At 33.4% G+C, this 24236-nt stretch overlaps 1 protein-coding gene across 2 annotated transcripts in view; it reads right to left on the bottom strand.

The window, feature by feature from the left end:
• Window positions 1-24236, bottom strand: part of LOC135793302 (formin-J-like) — a 38465-nt gene that overhangs the window by 13192 nt on the left and 1037 nt on the right. The window lies entirely within an intron of this gene.

The following is a 24236-nucleotide window of genomic DNA, read 5'->3' as shown; positions in this document are numbered from 1 at the left end:
TTGAAGCGAGCTGTCACGTTCGCCGATTTCGTACACTTACACATCTATTGTTACTATTGTATTTTTTTCTTCTTCCTTATTTCGAATAAATGTAGAAATAAAAGTAGATTATTTCATAGCCGGTGATATTGTACGTGATATTTACTTGAATAAGTGTGAACTTAAGTGTCTCATTAAATTATTTCATTATGAATTATGGTGTCAAAGTAATAAACAAATGAGATATCATTATCATTAAATGGTAATATGCTGTGAATTTACATAAACAGCTTCGGCGTCGATAAGGCGCATAAAAATACAATAATTAAGATTCAAAAGTGCAACATTCAACGCGCCTATTATGTCTAAACGACTTTCTATATTGAAATTATGTACTTTAAAAACGAGCGTAAAATCATTGAGCATTTGTTTATTTCCTTAATGTAATTATAGGTCAAAACGTAAATGTCAAGATGGTGCAAAAGATTAGTGACTAAATATGTTTCCGCCATCAACACACTTATGTAAATCTTATTACTGTCGGATTAGATTTTATCGCAAAATCAGACAAAAAATGGTTTATAGGTAAAAGAGGCAAAAAGGTATATTTTTATTACATTTTAATAAAAAGTCACGTAACTAATTAATTAATCTATAATATAAAAATAAATCGCAAAATCTGTTAGTAAGCGCATAACTCAACAACGCCTCGACCAAATTGGCCAATTCTTCTTTTAATGTTCGTTTAAGTCCAAGGATGGTTTATACGGCGAGAAAAATTGGAATAATTGCCGGGGAAACCCTAAAGACAGCCCTTTTCTATAGGATAAAAGTTGGCATTGAGATTCAATCATAGTTATAGTAAAATAGTTGAATCCGAGATGGCGCGCTGAAGTGCATTATTAGCAATTCTTTATATAATTAATTTCTTTAAATTAAAATTGCGAATCTTATTGATAGAATTAACACATACTATGTCTGGAACAAGAGAGTAAAAACAAATTACATTTTTATTAAACATTATCGGGATGAAGTCGCGGGTAAAAGTTAGTAGTCAATAAAATTTTAAATTTTAAGGGAATTATTATAACAATATTCTTCAATTTTAAAACAAATTTAATGAGACCATAATTTCAATTGAAACTCTTTTAAAATGCAAAGTTATCTTCTGTAATCTTTTAATATGTACCTAAAAAAATGAACCAAAAAGTACAATTTAAAAAATTATAGTGTTTGTCAAAAATTAGCAAAATAACAACGTAATTTATTCACAAATTTTGTAGATGTTATCTAAACATTTTAAAATCAAGCAAACTCCACTAAAATAATAAAAATTACAAAAACAAAGTCAAAAGTGCGTCATCCGTGACTTGGTGACTAGTAAACACAAAACATGTTTTATTAAGATTAAGTTCGTTTTGCGGTGCGCCACCCGCAGGCAACAACATCAATTTGTCACTGCGACGTAGTCTCATCATCACGGATGAAAGATTTTTACCATATTTTTACGTAGAAGCGCCTGTCGAGAAACTCCTGTGAGAACATCCGCCGGCGCGCAGCATTGTTATGCGCTCGCGCCAACTCCGCGCTGGCATTTTTTGTGCAACTAAATAGTTCGTTGTTTTAGTTTTGTCAGTTTCGAGCGTATTATGTAGTATGTTATTACCACGGCGGTCGAACGCCTCTCGCTGCTTGACGATACGCTTGTGGTCGGCGAACGATGACCATGACATGTCAACTCTCATTGTTTTTATAGTTAGTCTTCCTTGGTTTCGTTTATGTTTTAAAGGAAATACATAAACATCGTGTCGCTATATATGTTCTCGTATCTCCGCAGAAGTTAACGCTCTTTGTAGGAAATTAACCTGACTTTATTTTTGTCGGGTGCTTTTGAGTTTAAGAGGAAATAATGAATTTATTTTTTGAGCTTAGCAGTTAAATACCGCTGATCTATCTTTTATTGTAGATAATTTCAATTTCATCCTAGCGTTTGTAAGAGAAATCAATCAATTTAATAAAAGAAGCAATTTCTCTTGTATTTAATAGTTTGAAAACGGAAATGTATGTCGCAAAAACATAAATTGCATGAATTTGCTTTCAATCAAGTTTTACTATAACTATTCAATCAAAACTAAACAAGTAGCACACACTAATAAATTATAGTTAAATTATTATTAGTTTAAGTTTATTCTAACAAGATTCAAGCTATAAACTATTAATAAAGTATTAATTTTGAAGTAAAAAAGATAAAAATGGTGAAAATATAGGCAACCCATGTCACTCATACCACAACTCTTTAAAATTCTTAATTTAAAACTCAACACTTTTATTTAAACCGTAAATTCTTCAATAATAACCTAGTTTAAAACAAATAAAATTCAGCAAATCTAAATATAATTACAATTGCCTCAATTTGCTTCGAAATAACAAATAAATATAATTTTGAATGGAACATAGCTGGAAGCTAATTTTAGGACATTGGACACACATCATAGATCTTCTAAATAATATGTGTGAATTGGGTTATTGATACAGCATTTACCTAGTCAGAGGTTCACAAATACAAATTCATATTTCCATGCGCACGCTTGAATGCCACTCTGAATTATATGCGCGATGGTTGAGGAAGTTGAAACGAGGAAATGAAATGTGTCAGTGCAATTGCGCCTGCCCCTTGTTTCCAGTTAATTAATGCAATATCGAACGCGCGTAGGCGTTCATAGACAATACAACAATTTGTGCCGGTTTAGTGAAGTGATGTGCATCGTAAAAATAGCCGTGTTTCTAACTTGCACTAAATATAATTAGGAATATAATAATAAACTTACAGAGCTGTTGTATGTAATACCATCTATGTTGGATTGAATAATATAAATCAAAATATGATTGACGTTTTATATCAACTTTTACCCCTAATTTTCCACCCTACATGTTAAATTTTTGCGACAAAAAGTAGTTTATGTTATTCTCCTGGTCCAAATTATCTCTGTATCCAAATTTATCAATATTGGTTGAGTATTCTATGCGTTATTGCGTCACAAATAAACAAACATTACTCACGTTAGTATTTATAATATTAATTAAGATTTTCATTGCACGTTAACTTAATAAACTTCAAGTACCAATTGGAAGCAAATAAAGCCAAATTAAATAAAGTGTAATTTGTACCTGTGTCAACATTTATTGCAGTACTACAAATATTGAAGTAAAAGTGGTTATTTGCTCTTGTTCCGGCTGGCTACCGGTCCGGGTTTTATTAATAGCCAAACGCTTGTAGAAAGGAACTTGAAAAAGCGATCGAAGCCACCCGCTACGGTTTGCCGTCGAATTTAAAACACAAACAAAAGTTGAATAACTTTGTTATGGAAGTCGGCTGGTTTCCACGATTTTTGGTGAAACAAATGTTCCACGAGTCAACGTATGAATGTCAAATAGCTGTAAATTTATTGCAAAACTTTGCAAAACCCCGATTAGTATAACAAAGACTTTGATACTACATCCCGTGTGCTTCCGTGAGTGATTCAATTATAATTCATTAAGTTTGAGAACATTCATTATTATCTAATATCTCGGAATTAAAAAGCATTTAAACATAGAGTCAACAACGTCAAAATATGTTTACTACCGGATGATATGTTATAAATACAAATATATGCGCATTAGGAAAGATTTTTTTCGCAACATTTTTTTATTATTGAAAAAATAATTGTAGTAAAATATAACTTCAATGACACAAAACATAAATAAATATTTGATATGAAATAAAAGTTAAAAATATAGCCAATTTCCAATCAACCTGTAAAATCAAGTGGAACTCTTGGTAAATAACTAATAAATTATGAAGCAAATAAAATGGCACTGATCCAAGAAGCAAATAATGTTGCAAAGAAAAATTACCGTCTGACCCAGTTGAGTTCCTAAGCTACGTTTTGTCAACATTGTGAGTGGATTCAAAAATAAATGCACTACTTACTGCACCGCATTTTACCAGTTCCAGTAACATGTCAAATACTCGTAGTTATTTTAGTAGCAGTCTGCAAAAATATATAACCCAGACTGCCTGGCATCCAAGTAGAGTCATCATCTATTTTACGTGTTAATAGTAAGAGTAATATCCACTTTCGATTTAATTTCAGTTTTCTAAATAGACATTAGTTTATTTACTGCTTTCAAGGTGGTTTTAGTTAAACAGCTGGCATCATCACTTTCATTTTCTTTTCTTTTTATTTTCCTGTCAACTTTTACCAATTTTCACGCACAGTTTGCATACAAATATAGATATATGCTTATTAATAGTGACATGCTTGCGTGCGTCCATTATAAAAATAGCATCTCATTTATTTACATGAAGAAAAAAACGCAGGTAAAGAAGAGTGGTCAGTCAGTTGGCTAAACTCAGCTGGATGGAAAGTGAAATGTGAGTTGCGAATGATAAAAATACGCGTGGTTAATTCACATATCTATTAAGAGTGTCTTCATTTGATTCATTTAGAAAGCGCAAATGATATACAATCAAAGAGATTAATGTTTAAGAAGTTTTCCTACGTACATTTTCTTTGTAAATTAGATACTTGGCGTGTTAGTGTTTGTACTTGGATGTATTTCCTTATGTAACTTATTCATTATACACCGGGTCTTTTGTTGCATCGTTTCACATCTTCAATCTTCACATATTCGTACTGTACAATTCTTATAATTCCTGTAAGATTTTGTCATCCGTATTGCTATAGATTTTGCATAATTTAAAATTGAAACAGGAAAATTTTTGTATAGCACAAATCTATAATTTAAAAATGAATCGAAAAATCAGTTGGTAAACGCATAACTCAACAACGCCTGGCCCAATTTGATCAATTTTTTTTTAATGTTCTGTTAAGTCCAAGAAAACCCTAAAGACAGCCCTTTTCTATAGGATAAAAGTTGGCATTGAGATTCAATTATAGTTATTGTTAAATAGTTGAATCCGAGATGCCGCGCTGAAGTGCATTATTAGCACTTTATATAATTAATTTCTCTAAAATAAAATTGTGAATCTTATTAATAGAATTGACACATACTATGTCTAGAACAAGAGAGTAAAAACGAATTACATTTTTATTAAACACTACCAGAACGAAGTCGCGGGCAAAAGCTAGTGTATAATAAAATGATAATATTATTTTTCTACTTCCACCTTTAAAGCGCCAGTTTTTTCACGGTTTTTAGACACCAAAAGTAGTAGTTTATACAGGGACGGCCAAGGCAGTGACTAAAGTACTTTACTCACGAGCTTTACTTAATAAAATGGTAGCAGAATTGAAGAGGAAAGCTAAACATCAAAATATTAATACTTGTAACAGGGAGTTAAAAAAGAAGATACAATATGAACTGTTTTAGTCAAAAATGATGACTTGGTTAACATGAGTACTAAAGTGAATAACTTGAATATAAAATACATTGCAAGATGCAATTTACATTTTTATAAATAACTATAAATTATATCCCTCACAATTCACACCTGATAGGCCACATAGTTTTCAATTTAATCTCCATTCTTCACGCAATCACTCTCGGCGGCAAAGCACATGCTGGTGGCGTGTACATGTATTTATCGTGCGCGTATCCATCACCTGTGTCAAATCGTCCGCGACGTCACGTAATGCACCTCTATTCGCCGTGCGGCTTCCAACTTTTCTTTTCAACAAATTATAGTTTTCGTGCGGCTCTGCTTCCGACTACTTGGTCGCAGTGCGCACAGTACAAAATTTTACATCACAGCAATAATTTCGCATAGCATCTTGGCGTCGAAAGCGCCGCTCACAGCATATAATTGGATCGTGTTTTATTCAAGTCGTTCATCCGTAGCTTCCACAACCGATTTACAAAAAACACAATATATTATATATAAACTATGCTATTTATTTATTTTTTATGCGTTGCATTTTACATACAAGTAGAATATTATACTTGACTTGTAGTCAATCGGCACTTAATTTCCTTGTTTTCGAAAATAAAAATCTATAAAAATGAATCGCAAAATCGGTTGGTAAGCGCATAGCTCAACAACGAGTAGACTAATTTGGCCAATTCTTTTTTTAAAATGTTCGTTAAAGTCCAAGGATAGTTTTCACGGCGAGAAAAATTCGAATAATTGCCGGGAAAACCCTAAAGACAGCCCTTTTCTATAGGATAAAAGTTGACATTGAGATTCAATCATAGTTATAGTTAAATAGTTGAATCCGAGATGGCGCGTTGAAGTGCATAATTAGCAATTCTTTATATAATTAATTACTTTAAAATAAAATTGCGAATCTTATTGATAGAATTGACACATACCTACTATGTCTAGAACAAGAGAGTAACAACGAATTATATTTTTATAAAATACTTCCGGGACGAAGTCTCGGGCAAAAGCTATTAAAAAATAAAAATACATTCAGTGTTAAGTCGTGACTTTTGATCGTTTGTCGCTATTTGTACGCAACGCACATTATTGTACATGATTATGCGACAATGAAGCACGTAACGAGTACAGCGGTTAAACACATATTACACAAGCCTTTTTCTTACACGCCTGATGTGTTCCTAAGTGAATATGAATACGTCTTGAATGCGCAACAATGCAGAGTAAAAGGAAAACTCACACTCTCGCTTAATAACAGTGCGCCAGAGTGACAAGAAAACGCGTGATTCATTTGCATCCATTCGCGCGCGAGCTCGCATTAATTGCCGCTGCCTGCATTTAATGAATTCTCGCATTCGCTGGTGTAAACAATTAATGTTTGTAAATCCCGCTATCTTGGTTTGTGAATTGGTTGTACGAGTGTAGTGTACTCTGCGAACTCGTTCAGCTTACTTCAACACGCATTTGTTTCAGCAAAGTCATTAAGATATGAGTATTCTGAGGAATATTTCTTGTTATCAATATTTGCTTTTAAGTCGCAATCAAGAATTCGGTAAACATGAGCCATAGTTCGAAATACGGTTGATGAATTCGCAGAATCGTGCAAATTATGAAGTATTTATTTTCATATTAATGTCTTACTAACACATCTACAATATAAAAATGAATCACAAAATCGGTTGGTAAGCGCATTACTCAACAACGCCTAGACCAATTTGGCCAATTCTTTTTTTCTAATGTTCGTTAAAGTCCAAGGATGGTTTTTACGGCGAGAAAAATTCGAATAATTGCTGGGAAAACCCTAAAGACAGCTCTTTTCTATAGGATAAAAGTTGGCATTGAGATTCAATCATAGTTATAGTTACATAGTTGAATCCGAGATGGCGCGCTGAAGTGCATTATTAGCAATTCTTTATATAATTAATTTATTTAAAATAAAATTACGAATTTTATTGATAGTATTAGAAGTTATGGATTGGTATTTAAATAATTAGAAAGATTTTCGCTTTAATATTTTATTTAACTTGGCTGCACCGAAAAGAATACCGCTCTCTTACAACTTCTTAATCGAACTAACTTAAAACGTTGCAAAAACTTAAAGCCAAACCTTTGACTCATTCGTACAATAATGCTCCTATTGTATACCGCACATTAAGACTTTATCTTTATACAATAATAAAAGTATTGGATAGCCCTGATTAATTTTGTTATTTTGCCGGTATTATAACGATGCATATTCCAACAGATAGAATTGACACATACTATGTCCAGAACAAGAGAGTTAAAACGAATTACATTTTTATTAAACACTACCGGGACGAAGTCGCGGACAAAAGCTAGTAGTAAACTAAAAATAAAAATATGTAAACATTTTTATTGGTTTCTTGTACGCTGTAAATTATTCATCGATTATAAACAAATTATTCATAACATAATTATTTACAAGCAACGTATTTCATAACGATGCTCTTAAAAATTGATTGGTAATTATCTTTTCGACATAACCACTCCGTGAATCTCAATGAAACATTTCGACACTTCAAAAATCAATTCTCCAAGCCTAATAACATAATTTCCACTGCTGCAAGTATCAATATCAAATCGATTGCATCCGTTCCCTATCATTAGAAGCCCCCGCTCAATAAGATGCGCGCATCAGCGCACATTTTTCAATTTCCATTGCATTATGCCGAGCGCACAATAAGAATAACGTAATCTGCTCCTTTCAATTTCGTACGCATGTATGTATAATATACTTTTCTTGCTATACTATGCTAGACCAAGACCACTAGACGATGTAATTAAAGTGTGTAACCATCCGACGAATAACCACTTTTATTTTTCTCATTCCGCACAATTATTGCTGCCGGAGAGCAGTGGCGTGCGCGTAGTTTGCATGTCGGCGAGTGTTTCTTTCATAGAAAAATACGAACACGTTCGTTAGGAAATTGCGGCGGGCTGCAGACAGAAGAATCGAGAATGAAGAAAATACGACAATTATTGAAATTGTTTCGTTGTGAGCGAACACTGAGGGCACGTATGAAGCGCAACAGCAATTGTACAAATATGAAATATGAAATTGAAATTGTTTTCATGCGCATTACAGCTGATGCGGTTACTTAATATGATCGTTTGGTATTTATTCATTCAAGATATTTGATTCACTGTAAATTCATTTAACGTCAACTTTCAATTTCTTTATATTTAAACAGAATAAACATTTTGAAGATATTAATTATACAATCAATAATTTAATTACGCTTAAATTAAAATTCCAATTTAACTAACTTATATTATGGGAAATGTACTGTAGATTAAGAATTTTCAATCCGTTCGTTTCTAGCGCTTTTAGTTTACGAGATATCTGCAATTGAAAAAAGGCAAAAAAGCAACAATTGCATTTTTAGCACTTTTAGACACGTTTTGGGACTTTTTACCCCTCAATATTTAATTATTTTTAATTTTGGTTTGGTAGAGAATTTCACAATCTTTCATAATCTTCCATCCGCTGGTAGCTATCGCTTTTAGTTCAAAAGATATTCGCAACCAAAAAAACCTCTTTCGAAACAAGAGCAGAATTACTCTCTAGACAATAAAATGTTAGTTGGCCCTCAAATTTTAACCAAGTTTACTGTCCAATCCAAAAAACATCATAAAATTAAAGATTTGCTGAATTACTGAACTTGTTTTGGAAGAAACACAATTTACAACACACACTATAAGTATGTGAATATTGTGAATACTAAATACATGCAAATTACGACACAAATTAAGTCAGTAATAGTTAAATGATTAAATAGTGTCTGCAAGCTGTAGTTATGCGAGTTACACATTCATAATATTAAAATGGCGAAATGCAAATGAGTAAAATATAATTCATAGGCACTAAGTTAGTAGAAAATATTTTAATATTTTTACAACAAAAAGATAAAATCAATTTGAATTAATTAAGTTCATATTTAATATGTTGCTATATGTTGATAATGCATTAATACAATAACATGAAAGTCTAGTTGCACGCAAAGGTTATTCGCGTAATACGCAGTCATTACTTAATTAAAATCCACATCCGATTCGCATTAAAATATTTAAAAAGCAACATTTTTATCTATTTCTTTGTCGTTCACGTAAAGTAAGCAATTTTGCATAATGAAATATATAAAATATATAAATTCTGTACATCAATAATCTAAAAATTTATCGAAAAATTTGTTGGTAAGCGCATAACTAAACAACGCCTAGACCAATTTTGCCAATTCTTTTTTTAAAATGTTCATTAATGTCCAAGGATGGTTTTTACGGCGAGAAAAATTCGAATAATTGCCGGGAAAACCCTAAAAACAGCCCTATTCTATAGGATAAAAGTTGGCATTGAGATTTAATCATAGTTAAATAGTTGAATCCGAGATGGCACGCTGAAATGCACTATTAGCAATTCTTTATATAATTAATTTCTTTAAAATAAAATTGCGAATCTTATTGATTGAATTGACACATACTATGTCTAGAACAAGAGAGTAAAAGCTAGTAATGATTATTTTCTTAAGTAGTCATCTGAAAACGAATATTCCGATTGTAATGCGTTGTCACAAAAAGCTCGTACATAAATAATTAATAATGGCGCTTATGCATTCGCTGTTGAACAAATTCCCATTGCGACGTTTAGCAGTCCGCGGCATTAAATAAATGCACAAGCGATCGGCGCGCGCGGTAATGAACAGGAAGTGAAGTCGAGCCCTCCTGTCCGACGTCGCTTCTTGTCCGCGCGCCGCAAATGAACTTCTATCTCTAATAATGAAGCGCACAAAACGCAATCGAGTCGTTGAACAAATGAACCCGTATGGCCGGCCGGTATAAGAAACGCTTCAGACAGGCAAATAAATCAATGAACGCGCATATATTGTGCATGCGTATGTGTGTGCATTCAGAGGTTATGAAACGCGTCGCTTCCATTCACTTTCAAATCAAACAACATGGCTGCGTCGTTTGTTTTCGACAGATCGAAATTGTTGGCAACCAAGCGAGCACATCAGCGTAAACTTATCGCGTTGATGTGTGGAAAATTATTCGGTATTGTTTCGTGGAGAGCTGGGTATCTTGGCAGATTTCCGTGAGTTATGGTGGACATTACTCATTTGTTTCGTGTGGCAGCTTTGCGATCGGCAACAACACAACGGATTAAGATGAGCGATGTCCCTCGTGTTGTACAATTTAATTTGCAGGATATGACAAGTTAATGAAACTTCGAACTTTGACAAACTATGAGAACACACGCTTATTTCAATTAGTGTTACGTCACGGTTAACAATAAGGGGCTGTAATTGTTGTATAAAGTGTTGAATGAAAACAAAAATATCAAAAACTAACTTTTGCACGCGCAAATCATTTTTTGTAAAAATATAATTAATTTTTACTTTTTTGTTCAAAACCGGGCATGTGTCGATTTCTCAATAAGATACCTACGAGTTGTGCCTTAATAATATCGTACATATTTGAAGAATAAAAGCCAAAATAAAAGCAAAATAAATAAAAATTAACGGTAAAAACGAATTGAATCATATTTACAGCTGTAACCGTCATTAAAGATCTTTTTAATATGCAGATGAACAATAAAAAATATTCGATTAAAATTCAATTCACTTTCGTATACAACAAGGAAACGGAAATGACACACCAGCCAATTTAATTGTCTGATCAAGCCCGACAATACAGTAAAACTAAAACTTCCACTTTCTTTCTTCGGTTCGGTTTTTTCGATTCACTTTTGATCGAATTACATCCAAACAGGTTAATCAAGTGCATGCTTATTATAAAACACATATATAAATATATATTAATTAATATATAATAAATATGAGGTAGAAAAAGAATTATATCACTAACGACAAACGCAAGGTGCACGATTGTGCAATAGACTTGTAAGTAATTGGGTCACAGCGCTATTTTGTACGCGACGGATTCATTTGACATATACGTATTATGCGCTGTAAAAGCTGTAATTAACAAATTAACTTCACTCCTGGCCGTGTGCTGTACGCGAAACGACGAACTCGTAGTCGCGTCGTAGCTACAAGCGGAGAAAAAATACTTGGAAGTCAACGCCTGACGATGTAACGATAGCGTGACTCCGATATTTCTTCAAACTCATGTCACGCGTTAATTATGAAAGCGAAAATGTTTCCGATAGAAACATGAATATTTGTCAACAAATTAAGAAATGTTAGATATGTAAGTTCCGGATAAACAGTGTATTTTATGTGAATTGAATTTCAATTTGCATCTCTATGCAAGTATGCAATATGTAGTTTATTTTACAGCAACCAAATTTTATTCTTGATATTTGTGTTTCATCTACCATTACTTGCCCGCAGCAACTTTTTTTTTCATTAAAATAAAACAAATTGTTCCACAAAATTCAAATTTACAAGTTTTCAAAATGAATAATTAGTGAATCCTCCTCGACAGAGCCAAATAAAACAAATAGTGCATTTGTGCAATCAAACACAAAAGATGCGGCGTTATATCAAGTAAATTGGATCCAGTCGAGACGACACTAAACACAATTTTCCTTCATTGATCCACCATTGTAGGCGATAGAAAATATATTACACGCCAGGTAAATAAACTTCCCTTTCTTACTTTTACAGGAGCATATTGCCCCTTGAGCTAAGATCATTTTTTATCCTGCTGCCCAATAAATGTCTAAAATAAGGTTATAAATTAAAATTTCTTTTCTGCTGACACCGTCAAGTTCAATTGCATTAAATAAAAATTGATAAAAAGTATCAAAAAAGCAATTAAAAGATTTTTTCAAAAATTGTGCAAAATTTGAACAAATTTCAGTTGCATGCAACGAGTCCCTGAGTTAAATATTTAACTTTTTGATAAAAAATAAATCGCCAGATAAAATTCTATCAATAACTTTGACAACATTGTAGTTTTGTTGTAGCTAGTGAATATCCTTGTGTAGATCGAAAACTAATTACTCTTTATTAAATCTGAAATTACGTCGGCCTTAAAATAATCGGAAATGTGCAACAGATCATTAAATACGCATTCTCGAAGGTAATCTAAACTTTTAGCGATTGGCCGTAAACGCTTCTTCAAGCGTAGCGAAATCGTGGATTTCATGAGAATGCACAAATTTCAGAGTAACATTCAGTTATAAATAAATTCCTCACTCTTATGCCGCCAACTTATACCGTGAATCTTTCAAAATATACGATCGATTGTTTCCTATGCAAAATACAAAAAACACAAACCAACAGCCATACGTGTCTCTCGGTTATTAGGAATTACAAAACGAATAAAACTTACATTTTACACTTGAGAAAATAAGTTTCATCTTATTCATTCAAAGTAATATTTCTACGACTTGCAAATTGCTCACTAATCTCATTGTGAAATTCCAATTATTCAACGAACCTGAAACAAAAAAAAAACGTTATTATTTATTACAATCTTCTAAATATGTTAATGAGCAAATAAAAGATCATTTTAAGTAGCTAAGTAGTTTAGTGATTCATTTGGCGTAATTTGCTTTCGAATAAAAAGGATTAAATTATAAATATGTGCACTGAACCAAAGATTTCCGGCTAATCAAAATGGCTCACATTAAACGTAACAGTTATTGATCATTCCGCGAAGTAGTAATGCGTAGTTTTTAAACATGTAATAATATTGAAAGTATTCGCATGCATTGCATAAACAAATGCGTTTAATTCCGAAGGTCCTCCTGTGAGCACAGATGCGGTGAGACGTTTCAATTGGCATTTCATTGAGAGAGGAGGGCTAAATGAAGCGGCCACAGCGCATCTCAAGATTATAAAACTATAAAAACGCCTGGCATTTCCCGAGTAATTAACCACTTAATGTTGCATTCGGCGAGGCGGAGCGCCGCTCAAGCGCGGAAAACAAGAAAATTATGAAGTTGTAGACGATATTTTGTCTGCGGCCGCGGCCGTGTGACGCCGAAGCGCATAAAATTCCAGACGACCGAGAGCGTTTATTCATTATCTTATTATTATTACCAGTTGAACAAAATGACCAATTCGCTTAGATGGAAAGTAACTGACTAATAGGTGAATTAAATTATAAAGTGCTATAATGCCAGTAGTAATAACCCAATATCACCAAAATTAAAATTTTGAAAATTTGATACAACATGTCAAAAGAAGAATCTTCCCGAGTTTTTAGATTCCTCTCTTCTCATTGAGGAAAAAGTTCCAAAAATCTCAAATAATATAATGCACTAGCTTTTGTCCGCGACTTCGTCCCGGTAGTGTTTAATAAAAATGTAATTCGTTTTTAATCCCTTGTTCTAGACATAGTATGTGTCAATTCAATCAATAAGATTCACAATTTTATTTTAAAGAAATTAATTATATAAAAATTGCTAATAATGCACTTCAGCGCGCCATCTCGGATTCAACTATTTAACTATAACTATGATTGAAACTCAATGCCAATTTTATCCTATAGAAAAGGGCTGTCTTTACGGTTTTCCCGGCAATTATTCAAATTTTTTTCGCCGTAAAAACTATCATTTGAACATTTAAAAAAAAGAATTGACCAAATTGGTTCAGGCGTTGTTTAGTTATGCGCTTATCAACAGATTTTTATATTATAGATTTGTCTATTTTATTACCCTGTAGGTATAATCCAACACCTTTCATGCGTTTATAAAGGTGTATAAAGTAAACGGCAGTGATGGTGAATTATAACGTCATTCCGCGCATCATCATTGAAAGTTATATTATTCAATAATAATTGGCCACTTCACTCAAGTCGTAAACAAAATCAATTGGATTGCAGCTCAAAACATCCCATAATACATGAATGCATCAATTCCAATTACTTACCACTCTATTATCCGCACTCTCCGTGGGAAACTCAATGAATAAAAAACGTCATGAGGCCATTGAAGCAAATTACTTTCAAGGACATTTAAATCTCATCCGATGCATGATGCACGATGGCAGCAATAGAATTACGCATTGAAAAGGAACTACAAACACAATCACTATATTTTGCTATAAACTGTTATAATAATTATAGAGGTAGAATTAATTTAAAAATAACGTTTAACGCCTCTCGAAATACGTATTTAAATGTGTAAAATGAGTGCGGTTTCCACTACATAAAAAAATACATGCATCATAACAGTGAATGTTCACCCAATTCAAAAATTAAACAAGACTATTAATGAATGTATGTAAATTAACGACTAGAATAACGCATGACACATTTGACATATTTCTCTTGCAGCTATAAATGTATAATTTAACATGGCAATTTAAATAAAAACAAAACAATGTGCTCTTCTATTCGCTACACTTTTGAATAAATCAACAAAATGCAGGTGAATATCAACAACGGTACATTTTTCGTGCTTCTTTGTTATTTACGAGTAGGTATATCTACGCTGGAATGTAAAACGAAAAGAAATGTATTTATTTCAACGAATTTTTGTTTGTAACACGCGAATCAAAACACAATGATGAATCGGTTTACACAGAAGTTTGCGTATTCAATAAAACCAACCACATTGTGACGTGCGCAACATTTTAAAAGTTCGCGCAAATCGATTACCGCTAGTTAGTGATTTAACGCATTTAAATGGGTTCGGTCAAAATTGAATGCGGTTGACAATTTTCCGCATCGGTAACCGACTATTTGTCGCATGGGTGACGTCCACATGCTGTTAGAGGCTACAAATTGACATCATAATTTCGTTAATCAACATGTAACCAGAATATTTACATAGTATTTACAGCCATGAAGTGTTTTTTTTTAATTTCTGTGTACAAATGTAAAATTCACTCATGAAAAAGTACATATCCGTATTTTTATTATTATCCGTAATTTTTTTTTATTTTGCAGTGTATCCAAGATTTCCATAGATATTGTCGTTTTGTTTAAAACAGTTTTATGCATTTTATTCAAAAACTACGTGATCAAATCTTATCAAAAATTCTTATTACATACAGATAGTACTGTTACATATATGCTACAAATTTGGAAGTTTTGTTTGTACCGCTTTCCTTGAAAGGCTATCAGTTGTTTGTGCTGTCGTGAAAATTGCTCAGCTGGTAATTTCTGACTGAATTTCTCAAAAAATATGAATAAAGCAGCAAAAAATTCAAAAAAGCCAAAGCAACAAATCAGTTTAATATCTTAAATATCAAAATAATTTCCATGCTAGTATTATGAACAATTAAAAAAGAAACCTTTCTTGATGATATTTATCTGAGATAATTTGGCAACATTACAATAATACCACATTTATTATAATGGGGCAATTCGCCGACAATTAGATCCAATCCACGCACAAAATTTGACGACTTGCCGAGAGATGTAACATGTGCCAAACCACAATAATACACTTCTTTTGTGTCAGGCGTGAAGGACGCCGCTCAATTAAGTTCGTCCGTCGCGGCTCGCGTCCGGTTGCACCGATCTAACGACATCCAACTTGCTAACTCACTCAGCTACCAATTTACGAAATCTTTAATAATAGCAAAATTGTTATCGAATTATGAGCGCCAAGCACGCCATTCACGGCACGCCATAATTTTGTCACAGATATTATTACATTGCATTCTTAAATTATAACATAATATGTATAATAAACTTCACTGGAAACTTCAACTGAATGAAGAATGCCGCATAAAAAATGATACAACTTATTTGTATTACGAAGAGATTTCTGTATTCATAAATATGAAAATTGAATTCAAGTAGTTTTATGTCATATTCCAGCTATTGTTTGTTTATTATGTTATAGTGTATGCATTGTTTGCAATTTTTATTCATTGCACTCATTCAAGCATTATGCGAGGTTATGTAACACTTGATAACACGGTAGTCTATATTTGCGCATTGAATTCTGCAGAAGCAGGTGCTTTTCGTTACGAAGTTATGCATTATTGTTTATTTAGTTTGTAAATATGCTAATAGGCAATATTATAAAAGTACCGCAAGTGATTGGCCATGTAATCGACGATTGTAAACCACACAAGCTTGCAATGAAGCAATAAATAACAATGCGCAACATTCGTCGATTAATACGTATTAAATTTATCTAATTCCTGCAGTTTGATAAAATTGCAATGTAGCCACATGTAATCACTATCGTATCGCCTGACTGGTAATACCAGGCGTGGATCCTTCCCAGGAATTTAAATTCGTGTTTGTTTTGTGTTCGCAACAACAACAACGACGTCGCCGCATCGTTGTGTTATAGATAAAACTGTTTATGGTGATTTTTCGCGGATATAATATGGGACCGCGTGCACAATGGCACAATAAGTAACTTGGAGCACGTTATGTGTGCGGCATAATGTTATACAATTATGGCGGACGCTCCTCGGCCGTTCTGCATGCGATGCCAGCGTTGCGACGGCGCAACGATTCCCGAGCGAACGCCGTCCGATTCCCCTCGCTCGTGAAATGCAATTTGGCAATTGGCGTTTATTAAGTAGAGTGGATAAACAATAATTTAGTCTTTAAGGCATGAAATGATGGCATATTAGACCACACAACTGCAGCATGCAAATAGGTACTTTGGAAAAACTATTATTCCAATAACATGGATAATATTATATCAATTATTTGATTTGCGGACCGAAACTGTTATTGTTTAGGTCAACATCAGAATAATATTGTACTGGAATATTCGAATTACATTTGCATCGAGTCAAATTAAGGTGTTTTCTTGTCGGAATCGTCGGTTTTACAATTTTTGTACAAATCGCGAAAGTACTACTGTCCTTTTGTAGCACTATGCGGATACGATGAAGAATAAATTGCTATTTAAGATGATACATTTGCAAATACTGTGAATTTAAGAATTTCATAGATATTTGTGTTTTTCTTCAAAAACTGTTAAATACAAAATCAATTTTGCACTGAATCAGGAACTGATGCACCGTTTCACCAAATTTCAGTCTAATAACGATAAAAATAATTATAATAATAAATAATTTAATATCAAGATATTAGGATAAACAAAGAAAAAGAGTGAATTATGTTATAGTAAGATATCGTTAACGAATGTAACATTATGAAATAAATATTTTACAAGATTTTCGTCTAAACTAGACACATTCAAATACATCTTGTTGAGGCAGTGATAATTAATATGCAATTAATTTCAAAATCGCAACCTAGCATTAAATCTTCAGCGTGTTCACGTTCCTCGCACCAGGTACACACGCTTGTGATCATCTTACCATTTACCAAAGTGCACAGCTCACCGCAATTGAAAATTCTCCACCATTAAATCTTCCGAAGTTTACGTGTGAACACACAGCATTCACAGAGTTATACACACAAATCCAAAAAAAAAAAAAAAAAAAAAAAAACACAACACAACTCTGCGCATCATGTTATAAACTAATCTTAAACTTTAACTCAACGTATTTTTTCGATGCACATTGATGATTTGATAATAACAAATGTTTATCTAACGCTGCGTTGTGCTGATAACCGCAACATGGATGGACGTATGTACCTGTCGGTGGGCATCGTTGTCGAACAGCGTGTACTTGCCGCTCGACGCGCTTATAAATATCTGTTGATGCTGTCTGTGGCTCTGCACGCGTGGTTTAAATGCTAACTTCTTTTCGTGCACTCCGCCGAGCGAAGTTTACGACGCGTCCGCGCTGCATGCACGTGTGTGGCAGTATAATAATATAATCGAAGGCGAAGTACGGCACGTTAAAGTACCGTACGAATTCGTACGCAAATTCATAATCGCACGCCCACGAGATGCGTTGCTAATATCTAATATCTAAGCTGCGAGCGCTCACCCCAGAGGTATTTACCGAACCGAACTAACGCAGCGCATCGTGCGGTGCAATTGGAAATTGATAAAATGCAAACGCCCGCCGCACAATGCGCAAAATGGACACGAGTAGGAAGAAGAAGCAACAACGAGCGTATTCAAATTGAATATTAATGTGCAAACACTGACAATTGCATAATAATCGACAATAATTAAAGAACATCCCACAATCATCACATATAATAATCATCATTAGATTACGATGCATGTAATTAAATTTAAATAAACACAAAATTTATATTTTTAAATATTTTGACTTTGAATATATTCTAATGTGTTCCTGATTCACTTTGTATATTTATATGTATCTATATGATTGGGATAAGTGCGAATTAATCTTCGATTAGCAATCTATTGCGGGTACGGTTGTAGGCATAACCATAAATAAATAACCATAAAACAAGCGGAATTTATGTTGCTAATTATTATGTACTCACAAATATTGTGTACCTACGTATGCGCAGCGTCGCAACAGAAGTGTTACTCGTATTGGCAAAAAATGCGATACAAGGAAGACGTAACTGTACAACTTATTTTTGTATTGCGCACCAATCGAGTTAGAGGCGCTCGTTGCTTGTAATAGCAATTAAAGTATTTAAATTTTTCGTTGTGATAGCAATACCTGTTCCTGGATAGAGGAGTCTATTGAATTTCGTCGATGTAAGTTTATTCTTATCTCATTGTTGTTTGGAAGTACAATGACCGTTGATTTTATGGCGAAATTCAACAATTGTTACACGTGCCATAAATTTTAAACACTTATTACGTGAGGTTTATTGATATAAACTTTATTCGTGTAGATTAAGACATCATAATTGAAATTGAGTACAAACAGCAAGAAAAATACTGTTAAATCGTTATTTTTATAGTAATACTAAAGATTCCTATATTGTTTTCACAGATACCCAGTGATGCCAACTTGGGGATTTTTCCCCTACATGCAGGGGGAACCTTTTTGAGAGGTTGGCATCACTGCAGGTACTTATACCAAACAAGGGTACGCAACCAACCACACAATCCCGTCAAATCCAGCGTTGTTTTGTGTCGAACAAACTTAAAATCAAAGTTTAAAGTTATTTAGAAATAAATGACAAGTAGACTTTGAGGTTAGGTTTGCTTCTAAGAAATGAAATGAACTCGATGAACAGCTGTTGGTCAACCATAGCATTATGATCATAGCATATGATCGCATCTTGTTGTAATTTTACTTGAATTGAATACAGTATTATTGTATTGTCAATTAACTTGTTATCGAATGTTTCGTGACGTCCACAGCGTCAATTCACACATTCTAATAACATAAACACAAAAATGAAATGTTGAATCGTAAAATTAGTAACCTATTGCTTTTGCCTTACGATTCCGCTATTAATTCATCTAACATAGTTACCGCTTATGCTTACATTAGCTAAATCCGTTGTTTACTTTCCGAATAAGTAGCACGTGCATTCGTAATCGTAGACTATAATAATCGTCGCCATACGTCACTACTATTGTCGCTAACTCACAACACACAAATTATGGGTCAAGGCAATAAATACACCTATATTTTAATTTCCCTAATTTAACTGTAAATTACTTAAATTCTCATCTTCTCTAAAAATCCACACTCTACGCACAAGTTTCCCAGCATAACTCACACGAGTAGGAGGAGTATATGTTATATGCCGACTAGTTTATGTCTAATTGTCATCGCCAAGTCGCAGCGTCACCCACAGACATAAAAACACAAATACATAAATTGATCGAGACTATGATAACTCATACCCGGCATGTGAAATGGAATTTTTGTTCATTTTTAATGCGATATTTCATTGTCAAGAGGGCGGATGCGCACACGGTGTCACAATTTAATCTTTGGCATAAACGTTGCGTAAACGTACGACGCCTTTTGCTGGCTTTCGAAAGAGTACTCCAATAAAACTGGCATTTATTGCCGGCAAAAGTGCTTCGTAATGAAGTAGTAACGACGGAGTCGGAATATAAACATTTTTTATGCATCGTATGTGGACGTGGATGCAAGAAGAGGCAAAAGGACGAAGAGTCGCACTTGAGATCGCACAATTACGCGCATCGAATACATAATAAAACTTCAGACGAAACATGGGAGACGCCGATCAAACGAGAGCCGGCGCGACACAAGAGTGAGTAGTCGATGGGACGTGTACCGAGAGGGCATACCTACAAGTGCAGGGCACAGGAAATCGTACATAAAAATTGCGATGCTATTTAATACGATGAAACTTAAGTATATTAATGCAGAAATATTTATATCATACATATAAAAATGAATCGAAAATCTGTTGGTAAGCGCATAACTCAACAATGCCTGAACCAATTTGGCCAATTATTTTTTTAACATGTTCGTTAAAGTCCAAGGATGGTTTTTACGGCGAGAAAAATTTGAATAATTGCAGGGAAAACCCTAAAGACAGTCCTTTTCTATAGGATAAAAGTTGGCATTGAAATTCAATCATAGTTATAGTTAAATAGTTGAATCCGAGATGAATGAATCCTAGCAATTCTTTATATAATTAATTTCTTTAAAATAAAATTGCGAATCTTATTGATAGAATGGACACATGTCTAGAACAAGAGGGTAAAGACGAATTACATTTTTATTAAACACTACCTTTTGAATCAAAAGTTGTAAAAACGCAAATATTTGATTTACGATCATTAAAATGTAATTAAACCTAAAAATATATCTTAATCATATTTTAATTTAGGTTTCTGTACATTTCCAAGTTCTTTTTAGACCTCCTGGCAGGAACGTTCGCCTCCAGCAATGTTTCAACAGGTGATCTAAATTTGAAACATATTTTATGTCTTTTTATATAAAAAAAACCTAATTTATTTCATGCAATGATAACATATGATATAGTAATAGTAATCAAAAAGGTATTAAACATGTGGCCATTCATCGATATTAATTTGCATTTATCGTAAATTCTCCACGAACTTTTCTTTATTTAGCACCAACGTACGTAATATTTTTATCCCATATCGTTACGTACCTATTCATTATTTAATCGATGGGAAAACACGTTTGAACAGCACACAGCCGTAAGTTATGAGCTTGAATCACGCATGCTGCTCGTATGTGAATGGTAATATCTAGCATAATAGTGAAGCTGCAGCAGCGGCGTCGAATTGTATGGAATTGTATGGATAATGTGAAAAGCAGCGCAGCAGCGAGTCGGTCGGTGAGCAGTGGTTCCGATGGAAAATCGTTACAGGTGATGAATTGGGTCTCTAGGTAAACGCCGTTTACAGCGGTATAAATTCTAATCAGGCGTATTTTTGGCTTTCATCGTTTTATCTCAGCTTTAGGAACGTTATAAATCGCCGCACAAAAACCATAAACAAATCGTTTACGTAAATACACATGTATGAAATAATAAACTGAAGCATAACTAATAGAAATTGATTTTTTTCAAAGTGGAAAGATGAAAGGGTGAATATATTTTTAACGTGACCTTGTTGTGTTTATTTTTACACTGAAATCAAAGATTGTTATGAGTGCAAAAGTAGATTTATGTTTTCTTTTAAATTTTCTGTCGTAATTTAAGCGCAAAAATTTTGTTTTATTATTTTTCACACATTTTTGGAGCGCGGTTTGCCCTGCCACCGGAAAAACGATTATATGGTGATTATATGGTGATGGTGAATTAATTTCCCAAGGATACAGATCCAGTTTAATTGGAAACAATCGATAGCAGGTATTTTTGATAAAATTTGATCCAAAATTATTTTTGAATATAAAAAATAAAATAGTTTTCAACTAGGTTTCATTAAACCTATAAAATACGACTAGCATTTAAAGGATAAAAGACAAAATAAGAAAAACTCGAATGGCGTAATAGCCGCTTTGGTGCGCCATCTATTAGTAAAACTTCCATAACTGAAACTTTAACAACAAATGAGCAAAAATTCTGTGTGTAATGCGTGCAAAATTAATCTCATTCAATCACCTCTCAAGCGGCAAAAGTTGTCACCTTATATTCGTAATATCATTTCGCTTTTCCTGTTCACTGAATACAACATATACTCCACAGCTAATCAATTCACAAAGTAAAACTTTCATGTGGAAAACTCACCACATTGTTGCTACTCTCATTGAAATAAATAAATAAACTCTGGCAAACTTTAATTACAACATGAGTTATCCAAGGTACATTACATCCGACATGAAAAACATGACATTAAATCAACGAATTTAATGACCGTGATATTGAAAACACCAACTGCGATTGCAAACAAACAAACACATCGAGACGAAAATTAAATTCTAATCTAATTCAAAGCCCACGTGCAGGACGATTATTGGTGAAATTGCAACCGCATCAAACGATTCGTGACGAGCTGAATGCACATTCGATTACACTTTCGTGCAGAGTAGGTATTAGATTTACTATTTATTATGCATTGCGAATGAAGAGTTATTAGTTTCAAAAGTAATTTGAGGTTTTAGTGGTGGGTTTAATCTTGCGTAAACAGAAAAAAAAAACTTACAAGTCGTATAATGCAGTGATTAACAATAGCTTGTTAATTACAGAAATGCTGAAACCTTTTTTTTTTCTATACTTGATTGTTACTCAAGTGCAATTGTTGTAAGGCAATGTGTAATCAACAATTTTATTGTTTAACGTTAAATGTTTAAATTACTTTTATTTATTTTATTTTTCAATGCAAAACAAACTGAATATGCACATGGTAAAAGTGAAATAAGAACAATATAAAATTTAACCAGTCTATAAAGAAATAAAGAAATATAGAAATTATCAATAATAATTTAGTTATTTTTTGATACAGTTGGCTAAAATGAATCAGTTCAAAGTCAAGCACTTTTATTTTTTTGTTTCTCGGGAATGGGTTCATTTCTAAAACCAAGGAAAACTTTGAAATTTGCTTTTGATTTAATTGTGTGTTGTTGAATATATTTTCAACAAAACTGAAATATTTAGGAAAATACTGAGTGATTTTCAAAGACTGGTTCAAAACTAATCAGTTTTAAATATTGAATAAAATTTATTGATTCATTTTTTTTTTTGTTTTTGAAAACAATCTTTCGGCTACAAACGTCTTTCTTCCTAAAATTTCAGAAACAAAGAATTTTGACCGTTAAAATACCGTTGCTAACCTTATTAAAATAAAATTAAAACCACCTTGTTTTGTTTCAATACGCCCAAGCAGTTAAAAGCCTCTCCAAAAGAAGAAGAAGTTCAAAAAGAAAAACGAAACAGAGCAGTACAAATGATCCAAAGTCTTACACAGCGGTTCAAGGGTGTCTTTCTGGAAACCTGTTGTAGGGTTACATAATTACTGGTTTCCTGACAGCACTTCCTCCGTACTTCTTCGGCCAGACGTTGTTTGTGTGCATCGCGTTGCAACACGCCGTCCATCACGCACAACTCATTTTGATATTACATATTTTTCAGCGAAAAAAATATGAATAACACGAACAGAATAACAAATGATTTATTCTGCATGCAAAATATATCCACACGGTCAATATCTAGATAATATCGAGACATTGATGCATATTAAATATTGAACCTGCAAACGCATTGACCGTACTGGTACTGACCTTGTCCGACTGTAAATGTAAGTCAGTGTTTCATTCCACTATGAACGACAAGATGTCATGTGGTTAAGTATAAATAATTCAAACAAATAATGACTGCATGGCTGCAGTGAAATTAATATGCGAAAGTTTGATTAGCAAACGTTCACTATCAACATACAATCATCTGCTGATTACTCATGAATGCATTAATCATTCATTTCTGATAAATTGTTTAGCGTTTTATGATCGGCGTGCAGTAAATTTGCATGGCAGGTGAAACGTCTGTGCGGTATTAAACGTTACCCAGATACCCAGTGGTCAGTCTGCTTCATTCATATGTAAATCCGGCACTTTATGGACTTTGCAAAAGACATCCATTCACAAGGCTTCCCTTTCAACGCGCTTATTCATATTCTGGCCGGGTTTAATCTTCTACAGATCCCTGCCATCAGAAATAT

Source organism: Atheta coriaria, unplaced genomic scaffold (genome assembly GCF_025399875.1).
Source record: "Atheta coriaria isolate IRGN ID8LTWV9N9 unplaced genomic scaffold, Caltech_Dcor_3.1 hic_scaffold_6_pilon, whole genome shotgun sequence".
NCBI classification, from domain to species: Eukaryota; Metazoa; Arthropoda; class Insecta; order Coleoptera; family Staphylinidae; genus Dalotia; species Dalotia coriaria.
The sequence above is the reverse complement of the archived record's forward strand: the minus strand, read 5'-3'. Positions and strand labels throughout refer to the sequence as shown.